This window comes from Podarcis gaigeae (genome assembly GCF_964106915.1).
Source record: "Podarcis gaigeae genome assembly, chromosome: 5".
Classification (NCBI taxonomy): Eukaryota; Metazoa; Chordata; class Lepidosauria; order Squamata; family Lacertidae; genus Podarcis; species Podarcis gaigeae.
The window spans coordinates 43,308,153-43,329,085 of record NC_139681.1 but is presented as its reverse complement, the minus strand read 5'-3'; the positions used below and the strand labels follow the sequence as shown (position 1 = coordinate 43,329,085).

The window sequence follows — 20,933 nt, the reverse complement described above, 5'->3', positions numbered from 1 at the left end:
GAGGTACCACTGTATAATTATTGTATTTGAACAATGTCCACCATTGTTCCCATATGTTTCCACCGACACAACAGGATTTCACCTTCCCTCTACTCCCATGGAAGGCCTGTCTCATGGTGTGTAAGAAAAAGGACCCAGAAGTGGAGACAGCAGGAAAAACCCTGGCCAGCTCCATCGCCCAAGTGTTCTTAGAAGTGAGTGAATTAAGGACCTGGCTTGGTTGTCATGCCAAAAATGGACAGTGGTATTAGCAAGCTGCTCGGACAAAAACCATATTAAACTGCAGTAAGGGAAAATTCCAGAAGAGTCCAATCATGAGTTAACCCTTTGGCTTGCCAAGATTCGGATCAGTGTACCAACTATTCTGGAAAAAAATACACCAAAGAGCCAGGGACACTGGAACCTAGAGTTCAGCCTGGAGCCTGTGGCTGTCCCTCCAGAATGAAACCTCATGGAAATGCTTCAAAAAGTCTCCCCATACCTGCAAATCCTCCCACACATCTTGTGTGACTCATACATGGTAATGAGGCTTGGAGAGACCCTTTGTGATATCACAAAGCCACCTCAGAAAGACCCATCTGGTGGGCAGCAACTCGGCAAGCGAAACTGAAGTGCCCCACCATTTCCAGAAATACTTCACCCACACCTGAAGCTTTGACAGTTTCTCAGGTGGGTGACTGCATCAGTTCATTCTTTTTTTCCCTTTTTTTTATACATCTATCTTTTTTTAAAATAAATTTTTAATTAAATTTTCCATCTTTAAAAGACAAAACAACAACAACAAACAAACAAACAAACAAACAAACACATAAAATCATATTTTCGTAACCTCATTTTCATAAGCCTCTTTTCTCAGACTTCCCCGTACCTTCCCCTTTTTGCATCCTTATTTTACAATTATTCAGCAACCCTTTTAATCAATTAATTTTTAAATTTGTTCTCCTTTTCAATTTCACCCTAAATCATAAAAAAAAATTTGCCGCTGCAATTATACCTCTTCCTTTCCCTTAACATTTTAGTACTCTTCAATTTGTGACTGCATCAGTTCAAGGCATCCTATTCAGCGCCTAGGTAGGCAACTCCTGTACCAAAGCCCCATGTCTCCTCCCCTGTCAGTTGCACCCCTGAATTCTCCTACATCCTTGTGAACTTCCTCATAAGGAGATAACATGTCTGGCTTCCACACTGACCCCTGCATGTGGCTACATTCCAGGTATCAGGGTATGTTGCTTCCTCACTCTCCTAGCTGCAAACAAGGCTCTTATTCAGCAGCTATGTGCCAGCATTGGAATGCATTCCTAGCCTGATCTAGCAATGCCAGGTCTTGAACGGGGAACATTCTGCATGCAACACATGTGCTCTGTCACTGAGCTACATCTCTCTCTCTCTCTCACTGCCCCCCAGATCATATTTCCCCACCCCCAAATGTTGTTCTTTTTTTTCCTGTTGTAGAATTCAGGCTGTTTTCCTTCAAAAGAACCAAAATAATATATTTCAAAATAGTATGTGTAATGCTGCTGCCCCAAAGCATGTGGAGGAAAAAGTATAGGGAATAGGAAAACTTCTGAAATGCAGAAAACATTTGTTTATGTCTCTAAAGAAAACAGAGTGAAAGCAAATCAGCAAATAATATATACAACAAGTCTCATGGGTAAAATTTAAACTTAAGTCCATGCTTTAACAAATTAAGAGCTAAATAATTTGCCAGTATTATAGTCCAGGCACATGAAAGCACTTCTGGAAATGAGATATATCTGCGTTTTAACAATTATATTTCCTGCACAGACAAAAAGAGAGAGAGTGTGCACAATATATGGTTTTATTTTGATGAATGCTACTGTAAATTACTATTAACCCTTCAGGGCCCCAGGAAATGATGTGGTCATTTGTAGCTGAGTCTGCCTGCTTTCTGTCCTTATATCTGGGAAGCAACTGAAGGAGACTGATAAAATTCAGTTTTTCAATAAGAGAATGTCATCAGGGACATCTCTGTGAATAAAAAGAGAGACGCAAAGGTTACCTCGTGTACCCTTGTAGCACAGTACATAGTGCTACATTTGAAACTTTAATTTATTGGGGGTGGGGGGAAGAATCAAGTGTGGTGGCCAAATGGTTAAATTTTGCTCAGTAATTTTTTCATTTTTGTTAGTCATGAATATATCCAACCATACAGAGGCCATCAAAATCTTGCCACTAGAGACTATAAAGTCTACTTACATAGGGTTCCTGGGATTTTTCATGTTCTTATGGAAAATATCTCTGAAATCCCTGAGCTGAAAATTTTGATCTCATTTGTGGATGTGAGCGATACTGAGAAAGGGTTGAAGAGTGAAGAGAACACTTTTCTCGCATAATTTCATTTGTCAGGAGAATCTTGACGCTGACATTGGAAGAGTGATTTAATTGATTTTAATCATACACCTGAGATTGAGAAATTGAGCCCTCTGTCCTGAAAAATAATTCTAGGCTTCCCTGAGAATGTCTAATTCGCAGCTAATAGTTTCTTTCTCCCCCGCTCCTTGAAGTTTTGTTATGAAGTTTAGGAATGCAGATGAAAGACTGACACAAAGAAATATTTACCACAGCCTCCAGATTAGCAAATCACTCTCACAGCTTCAGTGCATACATACATAATAGAGCTGGAGCAGTGTTTTGGACAGTAAACCCATTAACAATTTATGTTTTGCATATGGGAAATAGACAGCAATATGGTTTTCTGCATTGGGAATCATTCATAATGATTAATATCCTGGGATCAAGGGAGGCTAGTCAGGCGTTCATCAGGGCTGCAAACTGAAGTGGTCTTGTCTGGGCCAGCCCTACCAGTAGGGAGAGGGAGACGGCTGGTTTGGCTATCATGAAAAGGCACCAGATTTTTAATTTTCAAAATTATTGTGATTATTATGATGGACAATAAATAATAGTGCTGTTTTGTGGAATTTCTCAGCTGCCCCGAATGCTTGGCTTTGGGGGTGGGGGGCACAATTTGCTGCTCCACTGTCTTGGGCCTGATAGAAGAAAAGAGGTAACCTTTTCTGTTTGCGAAGATTCAGCTCTGTCACTTTCATCCTGCCCAACTAAATGTTGTACCATTAAAGAATATGAACATGTCTAAACATATAAGTTTAAGCTGGATGACTTGCTGAATGGCAAAGAGCCAAAATATTTCACACCTGCCTGACAGGAAAATGACCTTCATGTACTATTATTAACTATGATTCAGGTGGGATTAAGGTCAGCAAGATTCCCTACCACCACCATTCAAGCCAAATGTTCTAATGATGGATGAGAAATATTTAGCATTGCTCTGCAAGATTCCCATACAGGTTTGTGATGTTAAACAAGATATTCAAAATATGCTTCTTTCCTTCCCATGGCCTAGCACATTTGCATCAAGGGTTCGAATAAGGAAAGCCCTCCATAGTTCTATGATGTCATATTCCAGTATTGCTGAATGTTTTATAGCCTGCACATTTGGTAATAATGGGTGTTTGGGGGGGGGGAACGGACGGATGGACCGAAAGCTCTATTCAGAGCTTGTCTGAGGCCTAGGGTAGGAGTCTTGTTAGAATAAAGTTATAAACTCAAACAAAAAAGCAGCCTGTCCCTGGTGGGAGTCTTTGGCCAACTTAGCCTTCTGAGGCCTGGGACCTACATCCGCATCTCCCCCTACATCTCAGCTTTTCTGCTCCCTCCTGTTCTCCAGAATCTCAGGCTCACTCGTCCTGTGCCTTGAACCCATGCCATGCCAACCCAAGGTTGAGAGAATGCTCTAGTGTGAGGATGCTGCATTCTGTAGTAGTATCCCCCTTTGGGGCAAGGGGGTTGAGACAGTGGCTGTAGTGATGTGCATGATGTCCATTTTACAAAAACCACACTGTCAGGGGTTCAGGAGCAGAGGCACAGGGAAGAGAGGAGATGGAGAGCGAGGGGGAGGAATCCGAGGGGAGCGTAGGAGGTGACAGTGGTCCGAGGGATTCCATGAGCCTCTCCAGCGAATCGGAAGATTCACAGAAGGGGGCGCCGGTGGCCAGGGCAAGGGGGGTCCCAAGGGGGACACTCCAAAAGCAAGGGGCCAGCGGGGACTCCCAGAGCAGCAGTTGGAGATCAGGACCAGCTTCCCCACCAGAGCATAGTGGGGGGGGGGGAAGAGTCCCAAGTATCGGGGCCAGTGCATTCCCCACCAGGGAGAGAAGACGAGGCAGAGCTGACCACGCCTCCATCGGAGAGTCGGACAACGGAGGGGAGGTCAGATCCGGGCAGTATCCCGGAAGAGGGAAGCAGTGACAGAAGTAGTGTAACGGTTAGGAGAAAGGTCACTGGGTTGACGCGAGAGGCAAGTTCAAATGTACAGGAGCGCGGGACAGCAGAGAATGAGGATTGGGAACCGGGTCCTAAAGCCCGCCGGAGGGAGGGGGAGGAGCTAAGCGACTCAGCGTCGGAAGAGTCCAGAAAGGGCAATGCCCCAGCGGGCAGGAGGACCCAGAGGAGGAGAGAGCAGCGGAAAAGGTGGAGCAGGGCTAGGATCTTAAACTGGTGTCAAAGGGGAGGAGACTCAGACGGGACTTCGCCGGTCTAGAGTCCAAGACGTAGTGCTACACGCTGTGGCTTTGAAATGGAAATTGGACTTTAATAAAGACTTTTGTACATTACAACAACTTAGCGTTGGTCCTCTGTGAGCTGGGACCTAGAGGCAGCACTGACACACACGAATGTCGCTATCATCTAGGAGACATCATACCAGGCTGTGGGGACCAGTGCATGCTATGCAAGAAGACCAGGGCTTCATTAGATATTAGCGCCATGGAAGAAATCTGGAATATGTGAAATGATAACAGAAAAAAGTGCCTTGAAGCAATTGCAGGGTGCCGTTCCTTAAAAAGCAGATTACACACATCTGTGAGAATTTTGAAGAGTTTGGATGAAGAAGAAGAGTTTGGATTTGATATCCCGCTTTTCACTCATTTTAAGGAGTCTCAAAGCGGCTAACATTCTCCTTTCCCTTCCTCCCCCACAACAAACACTCTGTGAGGTGAGTGGGGCTGAGAGACTTCAGAGAAGTGTGACTGGCCCAAGGTCACCCAGCAGCTGCAGGTGGAGGAGCGGAGACGCGAACCCGGTTCCCCAGATTACGAGACTACCGCTCTTAACCACTACACTACCCTGGCTTTCGAGGGTAGGAGCTGAGAATCCAGGCAGGTTTGAAATCTGCTAGCTCTCATTTTAGAGATTAAGCATTGCATGAGATTAACTGCAATTTTTATTTTTATTTTTTGTAGTTAAAAATAATGTTAGAAGATGGAATCTACACACACACACACACACACTAAAATGTGCTGACTTTTAACACGAGCTAATCGATGCAACCATTGCAACAGATGTAAATTAGCTAGTGGCAGCGTTATGGTGTATGCATCCATCCATACAAGTGGATCTAGGGCATGCAGATGTGACCAAGATGCTTAAATTTCTTGTGACTAGTAGTCCTGTGAAATAATTTCCTTTTGTTGCTGTTTTGCATGCTCCTCTATTGCAAAGCAAGCAAGGCAGAGCTGAAAGGATTGTCTTGAAAGGCTTGCATTTGTCAGGTCTACAATGAAGATGTTCTGAGTCTTCCATCTGAGCATGCACTCAGTGACTGGCCCAGCATAGTTGCAGAATGGTCCTATTTATAACCAATGGTAAATCCGTGCCAGCACTAAGCTGTCCCATTCTTAATAGCTTTAGAGATGCAATGTGAGCCTTAAAGTGCATGGCTAGTGGTCATTCTCCCCTCTCTCCTGGCTAGTGGTCATTCTCCCCTCTCCCCTCTGTGTTCTCATATGCTGCCCTACCCTCTTTATGAGCTTTCTGGCTTTTCTGAAGCAGCAACATGTGGTGTTGCAGCTGAATTGGTGGAGGCATTGGGACTCACATCAGAGATCACCAGTAACTGATGAGGGTGCTATCTTGATTTAACAACCATAAACCACTGAGAAAACCCTTCTAAAATATTTAGCAAATATCATAAAGTTAGTTAGTAATTAGAATAACCCAGATGGCATTTCCTCCGAGTTTCCCCTTAAAGTACTTTGTTCTGGGGGGAAAGGTACCATCTATTTCACCACAGTCATCTGTATTTCATATTGCAATCATTCATTTTTGCTAACTTGTTAAATCTAGCATCATGCAGTATGAAAAGGAAGAAGAAAGAAATGCAATCTGGATGTTTGACTGGGGAAAGGTCTTACGCACAGTGCACAAATTTGCACAGACTGATTGAACCCAAACGCTTGTATAATAATCAGACAATGTTTGTAGAGTGATTTGAAGGTGAAACATAGTGTGTGGAACATTATTCATTATTATTATTTTATTTTATTATAATATAAAGGGTCATTGTGCAAAGAAGCACAACAATCTTTATGATGCCCATTCATTTTGCTGACTTTTTTGTCATTATCCTCCTTTGGTGATTAAGTGTCATTTGTCTTATAATTTTAATGTTATCTTTAACACACATAATAAAGTTTACATAATTATAGCCTATTAATATAATTTGCATGCATGTTACCCGGAAGGCGAAGAAAATGTTTCATCACCAGGCATGTAATTTGCCTTCTTTAACTATTTTTTTTTATCATCTTCATCAATAAATTGGCAGCCTTAATAAATGAAGATAACCTCACTAAATTCTCTTTGGATTCTTTTCAAGGATTCTGAGACATAGAGAATGTGGCTATGAAATACAGTAGGTGTTAAAAAACTGTCTCTTCTGCATAAAGTTTATAATTTTCATACTTTTGCCATCATAGAGTGTCAGCCAAAGAAAAAAACAATGGCCACTTTTTTGGGGAGGGAGACACGGGACTTTCATTGCAAAGCTACTATAAGACTTTGACTTTTAAATAATGTACAGGCTGGACTCAGAGAAACAGGAATCAGCTTAAGGTTCAAAAGGTAGGTTCAAAATATTACACCATGTTTTGCAAAAGTGTTAATGTGTCCCTCCACCCCCTTCCCCTTTCTTGGTAAATGGCAAACGTTTACAACCCAACTAAAACAGTGCCAGGAGAAATCCTGTGTTTGCTCTTTGGAAGATATTCAATAAATTATAGTGAGCTGCAAATGTCATTGGATAGGGAATGGAAAGAGCTTTACCTTTAAGTCTTTAAGTAAAGACTTGCAGCTGGTGCAGCCGCTCAGTAATCCCTAATGATAAGCTCCTTTTAATGCGAGGGTGAGGCAGTTTTCACATGGATACTACTGCATTAACCTTACCCTAGGTATGGTGCAGGTGAAAAGCAGCCGTGTACTCAGCAGCTTTCCCTACCCCTGCTTTATTCCCCTAATGCATCTCAAGCCTCCTGTAAAAGATCCCCTTATACCAAGGCAAAAAGATTGCAGTTCAAGCCTATTATCAACAAAAACCTGCCAAAGGGGCTACATTGTCAGACTTTATGGTGGTACTAACTATTCTGTTGTTCTCAGGAGACCAAACTTAGACCATTAAATTCCCTTCATTTGTGATATCAGTGACCTGGACGGCAGACATAGGTCTTTTGATGTAAAAATGCTACTGCAGGAATCAATGGTACCATCTAGTTTCCCCTTAACGTATATCATAAAAGTGTAATGGTGCTCTTCCAAAGAAAAAGTGACACTCCTCTTGTATAATACAATTATACGAGGATGATGTTTTCCAGGGAGTTTATTTGATATTATGATGTGCAGAGCCTTTGCCCATTAAAATAAACTATGAAGCTGACTTCACTCTATTACTTTCAGTAGGCTAAGTGTATTGTCTCTAGTAGAGTATAGATAATTTTCATGCAACAGGGAGCTATTTCCATATCCCCTTCATGTAACAGATGAGCTTATAAATAGGCTTGGATTTACTCAAAAACCAACAAATGCACTGTCTACAGACACATTTAAGACAAAGGCTGTTTTCCAAATGGTCTTCTTTGATATGGAGGTTCCCATGAAATGCTTAGTTGAGTTGACGGATTCCCACTATTTATAGTAAATGTGCCACATATTGAAAAATTGCATTGCTTTTTTTTTCCTCCCTGGAAGATTGCCCCCCCCCCCGCCACACACACATCATTTCTATCAGAAGACCCTTCATGTGTACCCAGAAATCCTCAGAGCTAAAGCTATTAGTAAACAACACACAGTGATAGCTCACTAGCAAACAGCGAACAGGTTTACAATTAATGAAATTGCTGGAACAGAATAAACAGAAGAGGTAACTATGGTTGCACGTTCATGGTTTAGCACAGACAACAACAAGTCTGCTTGGATGATGCATTCTGCAATGATAACCTCCTGAAGCAAAACATTATATATATAAAAAACACACCCCATCACTACCACCACAGTAACAACAAAATGAAAAATGATGCGATGCTGTGATGTTCCAGTGTTTGCCAGAGGCTCATGCATTCAGACTAAAACACTTAGAGGGGAAAGTGTGAAAACTAGTTTTATTGCTCTCCTATGCAGGGTTTAGAGAGTAATTTTTAAATGGTTCCATTTTATACTGTAGGGGCAAAATTAAAGCAGTCATAAGTCTCATTGCAGTCTTCATTTTCTCCTTTGCTCCCTTCATGCAAGTAACTTGAGACTTCTGAATCCATTAGGGAGGGCAATACCTAAAGCAACATTCACCTCTCTAGAGGGGAGGGATGTATATTTTTCTTTGCCAGCTTTTCCCTTTCTCTCTCTTCTAGTTCAAGACCCATCTGTAATAGTGGCAATAGCTTTTAGCCAAGGACTGGTAAGGCTCAGGCTATTCATGGGATGAGCCATAATACAGTGAACCATAGGGTGAGGTGGAAGACTTTTGGCTTATCAGTGTGCAACACAATAGCCCAAAAGGGAACATCACAACCCTTGGCTTCAATACTTTTTCTAGGCATCCACCTCTTTTGCATGGTTTGGAAACAGAATCCCATCTCTTTTTAGCCATATGGCCTATTTGTACATTTGAACATCCAGTGCAGTTGATTCATACATGGTACTCAGTTTCTGCACATGGAGTTGGAATGCACCAGCTATATCATAGCAGCTGTACCTGCACATAACACTAAGCAATATTTTGTGTAACAAACAATGAGTTGTCTCATAGACAAGGCTTGTTTCTCCAAAGCTTGATTTCTTCTCCAATTGCTTCTGTACCCTTGTGCTTCTGTAGCTTAAAATGAATGTAAGTGGTGAAATGGCCAAACAAACCATGGGTTAAGCAAGACTGTTGGGTTCAGACATAATGCTGAGCCATTACTAAAACAAGCCATAATTCATAAATCAACAATAAACCATGACTTCACGTTGTGATTTATGCCTCTCCCCCCCCAAAAAAAATCACATTCTTCAGGGCTTGGTTCACTCATTCAAACTAACAATAGTTAAGATAAACAAACTGTGACCTAGCATTATGTGTGAACCAGGCAACTGTGTATTTCAAATTCCTCAGGGAATTGGGCTGTATGATTTTCTAAATGTGAAAACCACCCTTGGCTTCTGTGCCTCCTGTTCTTCCCAATGGCTTCTAGTTTCCTAACTCCCCATAACTTCTTTTTAGGCAAATCATCCCTGTGTGCTCCAGCTATCCCTTTACCACCATCTCATTTATCCCCAAGTTATAAAGAAATTAAATCCTAAAACAAAAAAACAACAACAAAAACCCTTGATATTTGCAGCTGGAATACATTAACTATACAAAGCACAATTCTACAGATTGTGTAATTGGATAATCAGACCACCAAATTTTCATTTCCTGGTTGCTTAATGTCATTTTTTTTTAAAAAAAATGTACAGCAATCTAAAATGCAAGCTTTCTTAGAGTGACAAAAAGGGATTATTCCAAGTTAAAATATTAGAAAACCATACATTGGAGGCAACCTGTGCCAGATTTCAAAGCAGCATGTTCACTTGTTCCTTCAACCTTGGTATTATTGCTTCTAATAATGGCCCAAAGGTTGTGGCCACTGTACCATCAAGAATAGGAAAATTTGTTCAGTTGGCATGTTTTGCAGTCTCTTAAACTGATTGTTCATGATTTCTTAGGTAAACACTAGGCTATAAAAAGCACAAGCTCTGAAGAAGCAAAGTGCCATGTATTATTATTATTTAACCATAAGAAATCAAAGCCTCTGGCCACTTCACTTCCTTTACAGCTCATAACACCTTCTACAGAAGTTTCAGGAGCTAAAAGACTGACTCCACACCAGATCAGACCAGAGATACAGTAAAATAAGTCAAGGAAAATTCCCACCTATATATGGCTGAATGACTCCTTGAGCAATAAAATGTCATTAGTGACTATAAAATGCTACAGGGGGATGATGGAGGGCACTCTGAATTTGGCTTTCTACCAGTAAAGTCAGTACTGAGAACTCATGTGCCAATTTGCAGTCCCACTGACTCTCTTTCTATAGCTATTTCATTTCTCAGTCATTGCCATAGTAATTTGATGCTCAATTTTTCCCCTTCCTGCATCAGTGCCACATATTTCACCTTGATACAATGATGACTGTTCCCCCTTCTCGTCCTTTTGTTAGCCTCTACTACTGTTTAACACAAGGGATTGCTGGCTTAGAGAAAACTTAAAAAGGGATGGAACCCTCAAAGGAACCTTAAGTTGCAATAACCCTCATCGTCATAGCAATGAAAAAGCTACCATTGACAGAAGTGGAGCGAAATTGTCCTCACAATGGTATGCACAGCAACTTATATATCTTTTACCACCTCTTCTATTATCCTGTTAATTTTTGTTTTTGAAGTTTTTCACCATTTTATTAATGAGTCATGGTTCACCTAATAAACGAGTTGTAGGGCTTATGGAAAGAACTTCCCAGATTCAAAACTATAATCTTTCCAAATTCAGGTAACTTATGCCGATAGCATTAGAGGATAATATGAGGAGCACAACAAATCATGACTTTGACCTTCTGCCTTGCAGCATCCGTCTTCGTGCCATAAACTGTGTTTCTCCTCTACCAGCTTGAAACAAGCATGCAGAGACAATTAGTAACACTGCTGTTCCTGAAATTAGGCAGTAATGGAAATAATGGCTGAGTACTGTGATTCTAGGAAAATACAAAATATTACTTTGAACATTCTGACTATTATTATTATTATTATTATTATTATTATTATTATTATTATTTCTACCCCGCCCATCTGGCTGGGTTTCCCCAGCCACTCTGGGCGGCTTCCAACAAAAGATTAAAAATACATTAAAACATTAGTCATTAAAAACTTCCCTAAACAGGGCTGCCTTCAGATGACTTCTAAATGCCAGATAGTTGTTTATTTCTTTGATATCTGAAGGGAGGGCATTCCACAGGGCGGACACAACTACTGAGAAGGCCCTCTGCTAAAATCCTTAGTGTTTTGGCTGAACCTGTCACATAACCATCAAGGAAATGTCTGAAATTCTCATGCTGTATCACTGGTGTTCTCACAGTATTTTAGAGTTTTAACATATTTGGCAGCACACTGTCCTGTGCAATACAAAGTAATTGTGCCATAGACTTCATTGGTTAGAAATTCTCAACATTAAGCAGTATATAAATTTCTGAATCAAAACTGGTGAAATAGTCATGCTAAACATCCCCAACAGTATGTACTTCAGAGTGCTATGAAAGTTCAATCAAATGCTCATGCATGACCATTTGCTTCAGTTTCTTAAATTCTACACATGCACGAAATATGGATGCACAGGGAATCCCTCTGCATATTACTGGATCTGCCAAATGTGTTGTTGACTTCAAAATTCTAGAGGAAATCAATTTCCAAGTGCCAGAAGAACCAGGAACAGTTTTCTCAGAGGGAATTCAAAGCAATACTAGAGGCAGTCTCATATACATATTCTTACACAAAGAGCTAAGATGGCAGTATCTTGTCATTGTGATCCTTATGGTGGTCAATACACCAGTGTTATAGTTTCTTACAACTGAGCAGTGTAGTGGAGTCACTAATTTTGTTCTTATTGTATAGTATGCTAAGCACAATAATCAATCCAGCCCTAGCAAGGGGCATAAACTCATATTTCTACTTGCTGGGAATTTAAAAAGTGCTTCCGCTTCTTCTTCTTTTAAAAAAACAAAATCTATGCATTCCAACAAAGGAGACCATGTTGACTTAGTTCTTCATTGTTTTCTTGTCAGAATCTGTTTTCCTCAATTAATGCCTCAAAATGCTTCTGATCTTAAAATGTGGATAAAATTATGCCAACCCTGTCTGCTCTTTTACAGGCAATTTGACAGCTCTGGTTCTTGCCAGCGTTCTATTTTTCTCTGCTATCTTGTTCCTTCCAAATGCTATCTGGCAGTATGTTACTAAGAAATTAGCCTGCCTCCCTACCTCTGATTGCCCAGATGGACATCTTAGAAAGCTAGAGAAAAGCAACTTGACAACTGGAAACCAGCCAGTTCTCAGGAAAGATGCATTGCATTGAGCATAAGGGACCAAAATGTTAAAGAATTAAAGTAACAGAAGGTGTCAATGCTGAAAGAGTACTGATTAACAAGGTGGCGAGTTCAAGGGGAACTATTAGTATTTTACACATTTAGTATGTTGTATACTAAAGCCTCTCATGCACTCCACAAGCAGTAAGATGCATTAGACTCAAAAGAGAATGGGAAGTAGGAGCAACAGCACCAGTGGCACTGGTTATTTCTCCCCAAAGCAGCAATAAATTGCTCACTTTCCAATTACATATTTGAATTTGGACTGATGGCTTTTCAGCAATATAATGGTAGGTAGTGCACTCAGTATTCTCAAACTGTTTTTTGGGTTCAACCCCTAAAGTTCTGTGTTGCTGATCCCTTGAAAGCCCACACAAGCTAGGCTGTGTAATGGTTGAGTACAGAACAGGTTGAAATCTAGCCCTCCTAGCTCCAGCAATACAAATCAACTCACAAACCACTAGTGTCATTGCAAAAGTAGGTACAGACCAATTATTTGAGGTGTTTGTACTAAGAATTCGAACTACAATTTCCTGGGTGCTGAAGAGGAAAAGTGAATCTATCTCAGCATCCCAGAAGCTATTGAGCTGCTCCTGTGTGGCACACCTGTATCAAAAGTTGCTTTGGAGGGTGTTGGGCACAGGGCTTCAAATGTTCCTCTGCAAACGAGACTGCTAAGGTTCTTCCACTTCTCTTATACTCCCTCTTCTACTTGCTGTGGTCAGCATAACTCTAGTTTTGCTCAAGAGTAGGAAAGGGAAGACGCATCAGCTCACCTCTCTACCCCTCTACCTCCTGCTAAGCAGCAGTGACCCAAATGACTAGAGGTTAGCTGTGCAGCAGTGGCTTAGCCCACCATTTACTACTGGGAACAGTCACAACCTTGTGCGGTGCCTCGGAACGTCTAAAGTTATATAAACACACCCCTGCCGCAGCACTAGGCAGCCTCTATGTACAAGTGAGCCAGTCATCAGAAGAAACCATTTCTGGTGCTGGTGCTCTGGCAAAACAAACCTCGTTTTGCAACCCTGCATCTCAAACAGTCCCTTAGGGTTGGACTCTCTTTCCCATTAACTTCAGTGCAATGAAAATAGTTTGTTTTTAAATGCACTTTGATGTACAGAAGTCATGCTATGTTGGGTATGGTGAAATAAATTGTGCATCACTCAATTACATCCCCCACACCCCAAATAAACCTATGTGCGAATATGACTCTGTTTGTCCTGAGTGAACGTCACAATTTCCACTAACGCAGAAGAGTCAACACTTCCTTGCGTGGGCAACTAGCCTTAAATTTATTTAATCTCAGATATACACAATAATTTAGATTGCCAATAACTGGGACAGACCATCCCACCCTAATCCAAAGATTTTTTTTATTTATAGATTGTGTCAACAATCCCAGAACTGTTGAGTCCCTTGGGAGCGAGTAACAATACACAATGCTCCAACACCTGAGCATTGTGCATTAGTGCATAGTGTGAAATAATAATAATTTTCAATATGGCAAACACGAAACATGGGCTATGAATTCCAGTGCTAAGATCTGGTGGTGACATAAGCTGAGACTCAGAACAAAAATCCATCTAAATTGTTCTGAATTTAAACACTGGTTTTCATCCTTTTGGGACAATTTATGCTTTAGGCAGAGCTTTTCTACAAGGTTTCATACTGCATGTGTGCATATTATACCTCCAAATTGCCTCCAAGCTGACAATCTTTTCTGGTGCATTATGACTTTGCTGCCGAAGATCTACCTAGCCAAATTAAAAATAATCCCTAAAGAAAAAGAAAAGGAGGGGGACTTTCAACATGGCCTATTGTGAGGCACCTTTGACCTTGCAGAAAATATTCAAATCTTTAAGCAAGACTGCCAGTGGTAGCTCAAGCCCTGTACAAACACCCTGCATCTTGATTGATAAATATGCTATGTTTACCCTGTGATTACTGTATAGTATTTTATGTTCTTGCTAATTTATTTGGAACTCTTAACCTGTTAGGTTATAAATTCAGCAGCATTTGATAATGAACCATGTTGAAATAAATCAGCATCTGGGGAGGGGGGTGCGGCAGAATATCGTAAGGAACTGCAAAAGAAAAAGAAAAATCACTTCATAGATCTCAGTGTATGAAAAGGTATGACAGCCAAGACAGACAGACATATTAACCTTTTATAAATCCTTGGCATCTAATCCCTGTAAGTATTACTTCATACAATTCTTCCATAAAAGAGGCATATATAACATTAAAGCTCCATATCACTAGTAGCTTTATTACTGAAAGCCAACACTTATAGACAGCCTGAGAAGTCTGGGAGGCAGAGAAGACACATCTATGCTCGTAAGTGTATTAGATGGATTTCCTTTGGTACGGATCATGTTATTTAGATTGCATATCTCCAATTCTGTTTGGAAGCAAATCTGGTGTGTGTGTGTTTGCCTCTGTTTCATAGGGCACCTGGACAGACCTTAGTGGAACATGGGTCTCTATTAAGCTGCTGTTCAGTAGTTTGGTGGTATTCAGACAATATTGAAACATTCCCAAATGAACTTTGCAGGGAGACATTTTCATTCGCTGCCTCCCTCCTCATGCATATTAACAAATGGTATGCAAGGCCTCATTTAATTCACTGATTTTACATTCGGATCACTTTCTCTTTTACAGCTATTTTTACCGGGCTTCATTAATCTTTGTTGAATACAATGGCATACATCTTTAATGCGGCTGCTGTCAAGTCATATTTCAGTAAGAGCTGCAAACTGAATGACAGCAAGCAATATTAATAAATTTAACATAGACTATATCAATTTTTAACAGAATGAATGTGGAAGCTAAATGTATTATTTTTCGTTTAAATCATAGGGTTTATCGCCAGTTAAGTAGCAGCGATTTCAGGAAACTTGTGACGTGCCGTACAAATAGATTTACATCTCATTAATAAGTAAATTAGGCAAATGCCTTTCAAGTTCAGACAAGTACATAAGTGTAATCTCCATATTAAAGGAGTAGTCTTTGATAAACCACGGAGGAATTGCAGCAGCCAACTATGTGACATGTTGCCAGAGCCTGAACTCTTCCACATTCCCACCTTTAATTATACTGGTTCATTACTAAAGAGATAAGTGTCTCTCCAGTTAAGATTCTATAAATGAACACCATGAGGGCACCTCCCAAATCATTTTTGAAGAAACCATGAAAAGGTGATAACGGTTATGAAGGGGGGGGGGGACGAATTATCACCTGCTCTCTTTCTTCCTTCTCTGTAATAACATTAAAACATTAAGATGAATTCTTTTCTTTTAAAAAAAAAATCTCAAAAAGGAAATGTCCATTCAGTAGCCTATTTTGTTTAAGATTGGAAAAGGTTGAGGAAAGGGGGGTGGGGGTGGCGCGAGAAGAAAACATTTGCGATTAAAAAAGAAAAGAAAAGAAAATTCTTCCATAAATCCCAACAGAGATAATTTGCTGCAAAATTTAAACCCAGTGAGAACTTGTCTGTCTGTGTTAAATAAAAAAAAGTTACGGTTGGTAGGAGACATGTTTTTGCAGTAGCTTTAGCGATTATAGGAAATTACATGCAAAGCCAGAGTTCTGATCCTAAGTTAATTTATAATTGGAAAAAACTTATTAATTAGCTATGGCATTCTAATTAAGAATTAGAATTAGAGGAGTGTGTGTTAAAAAGCCAGTCAATACCCAACTGTCAGTATATTTTTTTTATTAAAAAAAACCCTTCCGACAGCTCTCAGTCCACTTCCCCCCCTTATTTTTTATATTCATATATATATATATATATATATATATATATATATATGCTAGTGGGAACTATCTTTTCTAGAATATAGATAGCCAAAGAAATATGGTTAACAGGGATATATATTTAACTCACAATGCACGCCATTTCAAACATGGAGTGCATACTTTTGACATTCAGAGCTTAGCTTGCATCTTTAACAAGTGCACATAAGGTCCTTTTGTGAATGTACAGGGAGGCTCCCAAATATGATCAGTACTGAACACACCAGATACCTTCTGAGAGGCATTTATTTCATGCATATGCAGAATATACAAAGATATGTAAGCACCAAGACAAAGGGGGATGATTCTACTCTTGCTGCCTCAGATGGGGCAGGGTTAGACTGGTGTGCATCAATAGTTGTACTGTATGCATATCAGCAGTGCACAGTGATGTGTACTGAAAGGCAGATGTGGAAAATTTCCCCCCTTTTTAATCCCCTCCTCCCTGATAAAAAAACCCTCTTCCTATAAGCTGGCCGCAATGCTCCCTTAAAAACGCTATTGTGTCTCCTGATACTTACTTTCACAGTGCTAGAATATTTGAAAGGAAATTAAACATTAAAGTAGATAAGTTACACACACACACACACACACACACACACACACACTGCTATGCAGTTTCTGTAAGGAAAACATACCCCATTTTGAGACATATGCTTTAATCCGAAACATACTGTTTTCTTAAATGAGAGAGAGAAATCAGTCGGGACTCATTTTTCATATTAAATATCATTATGTTAAAAATAATTGTTAAAAATATAAGCAGAACTCTAAAAAGAAATCTCGACAAGCTATTCCTTCTGACCCCCTCCTCAACCAAGTACTTTTTAGAAACTCACACATGCATATTCCTCACTCTGAGTTTATTTTCAGGGTAATTCACATATAACAAGAAACCCTGGTTTGGCATGATGTGAACAGCAGTTCTGTCTGTCCAGCTGCCTGTCTATCTTTCTTGTTTGTTTCATTGCATCTATATCTCACCTTTACTCTAAGGTGGTTTGTGTGGCTTTTCCCTGCCCCAATTCATCCTCACAACAACTCTGTAAGGTAGCTTATGCTAAGAGGTAATGATTGGCCCAAGGCCACCTAGTGAGTTTCATGGCAAAGGGGCAATTAGAACCCTAATCTCCCAGGTGCTAGGCCACCACTGTAACCACTATACCACACTGGTATGATATCATGTGTTGCAGAAGAAAAATAGGAAAAAACATATTTAAACAACTAATTTAATTAATAGTTTAAAAAAATTGCTTCCAGTTACCCCAATCATTAAAACATAGTAACAACCCCCCCCAAAAAAAAAAAATTGACAAAAGAACAATTGCTATTTGGCATCTAAGTAGGCAAACCAGTGTCTGCCTACAGTCACAGGTTAAGTCAGGTATCAGTGCTGCTTCAGATTACATCTGTACTTAATTAGTGTGTGGCATAGCTATGTGAAATGCTGATTCAGACTGCTGTTGTCCTATATGCTCAACATGTGAATGAATGGCCCCTACCCCTGTCTTCTGCCTGGAGAGTGAAGGTGCAAAAGCAAACTTTCCCCTTCATTCTGCTCTCTTTCCATCAACAACTGCATGGTGGTATTTGAATACATGCATCCCAACCCAAAGTGCTCCAGAGCTACATTGTGCACATGAGATTGAGTGCAAACGTAGGTGGGCTTTCTTATTCACTTCATCACTGAATACATCATTGTTGCATGTGCAAAGCCTGTTGCTAAAGTTCAAGTGCATTAGACAATCTTTATTTGTGTCAGAAGTATGTGTGCATAGCATAATCCCTGTGTGTACACTGAGGACTCGGATTAAATTCTGGGATTTTAGGGGGAGGGCGTTATAGCCATTTCTGCAAATCTTTAATGAAATAATAATTACATGTCAAAACAATGCAGATAGATACTGGTTCTTCCTAGGAAGATAAACAGATCTAGTCACATTGCATTCAGTTAAAGGGCTTGGAAGTTTTCAGAAGCAATTGCCCGAACTGATGTGATCTCGTAGAATGTGCACAAACATCTCAACTGCTTAAAGAATCAACAAGGCCAGTATTTTTCTGCAAGGGAACAGAGAGACCAGTTTGTCTGAGATTAAAACTTTACATAAATTGTAGGGACAGGAGGAGCTATTGGGGAGGTTGGGGTTAGCGATTTAAACCAGAAGATAGAGAAACTATCACTACAGAATCTATAGATAAGGTTGCTGGTCGCTGAAAGAACAGACAGGAAAAGTAGCAAATGTAAAAACGGGAACCTAAGAGAAGGAAAAAAATGGAAGAAGAGGAGAGCTGAAGAAAATGACATAAGAAGAAGAAGAAGAGTTTGGATTTGATATCCCGCCTTTCACTCCCTTTAAGGAGTCTCAAAGCGGCTAACATTCTCCTTTCCCTTCCTCCCCCACAACAAACACTCTGTGAGGTGAGTGGGGCTGAGAGACTTCAAGGAAGTGTGACTGGCCCAAGGTCACCCAGCAGCTGCATGTGGAGGAGCGGAGACGCGAACCTGGTTCCCCAGGATTACGAGACTACCGCTCTTAACCACTACACCACACTGGCTCTACACTCACACTGGACATAGAAGGCAGAAAACTGTGAAAATCAAGTTGGGCAAGAAATGGAATGGGGAATATATTTATTATGGCTGGGAAACAGTTCAAGAGGCTAGCTGAAAGTGTCATGAGAGAATAAGAGGGGGATTGAGAAAGAGGGATTTGAGAAACTGTGCTGATAGTGGTAAAGAATGGAGTGAGCTGGAAAAAAATGGGAAAGTGGCAAAGCCTTATTTATTGCCATGGATGTGAAGTATTGGCAGGAAGGGAAAGAATTCTGGAAACTAGGGTACAGTGAGACCAGAGTAACAGGTCCATATCATTTTCAGAAATACACGAACATACATACAATGATACATCAACTCTGAGACAGCAGCAAGGGCCAAGGCAGAGTTTGATTTAAACTAACTAGGCAATTATTTTATTGCAAGCTTCTACTATATGTAATACAATTCAATATGAAACACTTCTTGCCTTGCAGAACCCTCTTATACTGACGGCACAACTAACTCATGCAATTGGTCCTCCTAGTGCTATTGATCCGGTGAAGGCAACTGACGAGAGAGGAAGGTTGGGGGTAGTGATGGGAGAATCAGTCAGTTCCATTTTCTCTCCATTTCTCATTTTTCCAATCTTAAATTCAGTTGGATTTTTTTTTATATCAAAAAGTCCTCATGAAAATTGATCAAGATTTTAGAGAGAAATTCTCATTATATATATCTGTATGCAATTTTGCCTAATATACACATATAATGCATTTTTGTATGCTATTTATGCACACTTTGACCCAGTATATACACTTTTGTAGAAATTTCTTGGCTGGAGAACTGCATTGCTAAATTTGGAGAAGTGCAGATTTTGAAGAATGGGTGTGTTTCAGGTCATGTATTGTTTTGGGAAGTGTAAACATTAAATGCAAACGGGATGAAATTTATCTCCCATCCCTAGTTGGGGGACCTCCCAGAACCAATTTTCATGGGGTGCTGGATGTTATGGTGTTTGTGTGAATTGACAATAATTGCTTCTCTCTTTCTTTGTTAACAGATGTCTTTGGCTGGATCAAAAAACCTTCGGTTTGTGCAAGGACACCAGTTGGATACAGCTGGAGGAGTGGAGCCACAGCCCAGGAGTGCCCCAAAGATTTCAAAATACATTCTGCTACATCTTTCACCGATCAAAACTTTTTTTGTGGCTGCAGTATCTAAGACCTATGTTCTATGAATTTTGCAGAAATATAGTAAGTACAGTGGTACCTCGAGTTACAAACGCCTCAGGTTACAAACTCTGTTAAATTGGAATAATTACCTCGAGTTGAGAACTTTGCCCCAGGATGAGAATGGAAATTGTGTGCTGGCGGTGCAGCGGCAGCAAAAGGCCCCATTAGCGAAAACACGCCTCTAGTTAAGAACAGTTTCAGGTTAAGAACTGGAATGAATTAAGTTCATAACTAGAGGTACCACTGTACATGGTTACATCTCTGATATCCTAATGGCCACAAACAGGAAGTATTTGATTGCCCTGTGCAGTTCCTAAACTAGGCTCAGGACATGATATGCTGCACAGAGGACAAAGAAGGAACAGTTACTTAAACACATCCATTTTCATGAGGTCAGTGGTGAAAGTAAGGCAAATCAGGCTGGAGTTGGCTCAATTGAGTATGATACAGGAGCCACAGTCATAGTTCAGCTTCCTGATCTTGATATAAACTAGGAAAACTAAAGGAACAATCCCACCCCCACAAGGATTTAGTGCTGATAGGTCCTAGGCATATGAGATGGTTATGTAATAGGGCAAAGGACTAGAGACCAACACCCAAAAAAATCATCATCAATCTTTTCTGACTCAGGATCAACTCATGTTTCACTTTTTAAAACTTTTTGTGCCTGAGTTGAGATACTAAAATGGCAGGCAGCTCTCTCAGTGCTACAGTTGCTATGAATTCTCCATGGCAATCCTCACTTCCTACAATAAGATTGTCCAGTAGAACTCACCATGTGAATAGAAAGGACTATGTCATGTCTGCTTGTGTGGTCACTAGATTCTACAAGGGGAGCCGGGAGATATTTGTAACACTTAGACCATCGTCTTAGTTGTCGATATGATAATATTGCCAATAATAATAATAATAATA

At 40.3% G+C, this 20,933-nt stretch overlaps 1 protein-coding gene and 1 long non-coding RNA gene across 6 annotated transcripts in view; one reads left to right on the top strand and one right to left on the bottom strand.

The window, feature by feature from the left end:
• LOC310845686 (uncharacterized protein) overlaps window positions 1-20,933 on the bottom strand; it is a 95,329-nt gene that overhangs the window by 50,450 nt on the left and 23,946 nt on the right. The window contains exon 3 of one of the 5 annotated variants that reach the window (XR_014564898.1): window positions 1,868-1,989. The exons of the other annotated variants lie outside the window; for them this stretch is intronic. The gene's annotated coding sequence lies outside the window, so the exon portion shown is untranslated. Of the gene's footprint in view, window positions 1-1,867; window positions 1,990-20,933 lie in introns of those variants that run through there. 5 annotated transcript variants of the gene reach the window in all.
• Window positions 578-20,847, top strand: LOC310845697. The gene is made up of 3 exons (XR_014564913.1): window positions 578-669; window positions 3,224-3,326; window positions 19,847-20,847. It is a non-coding gene; the product is annotated as an uncharacterized lncRNA (long non-coding RNA).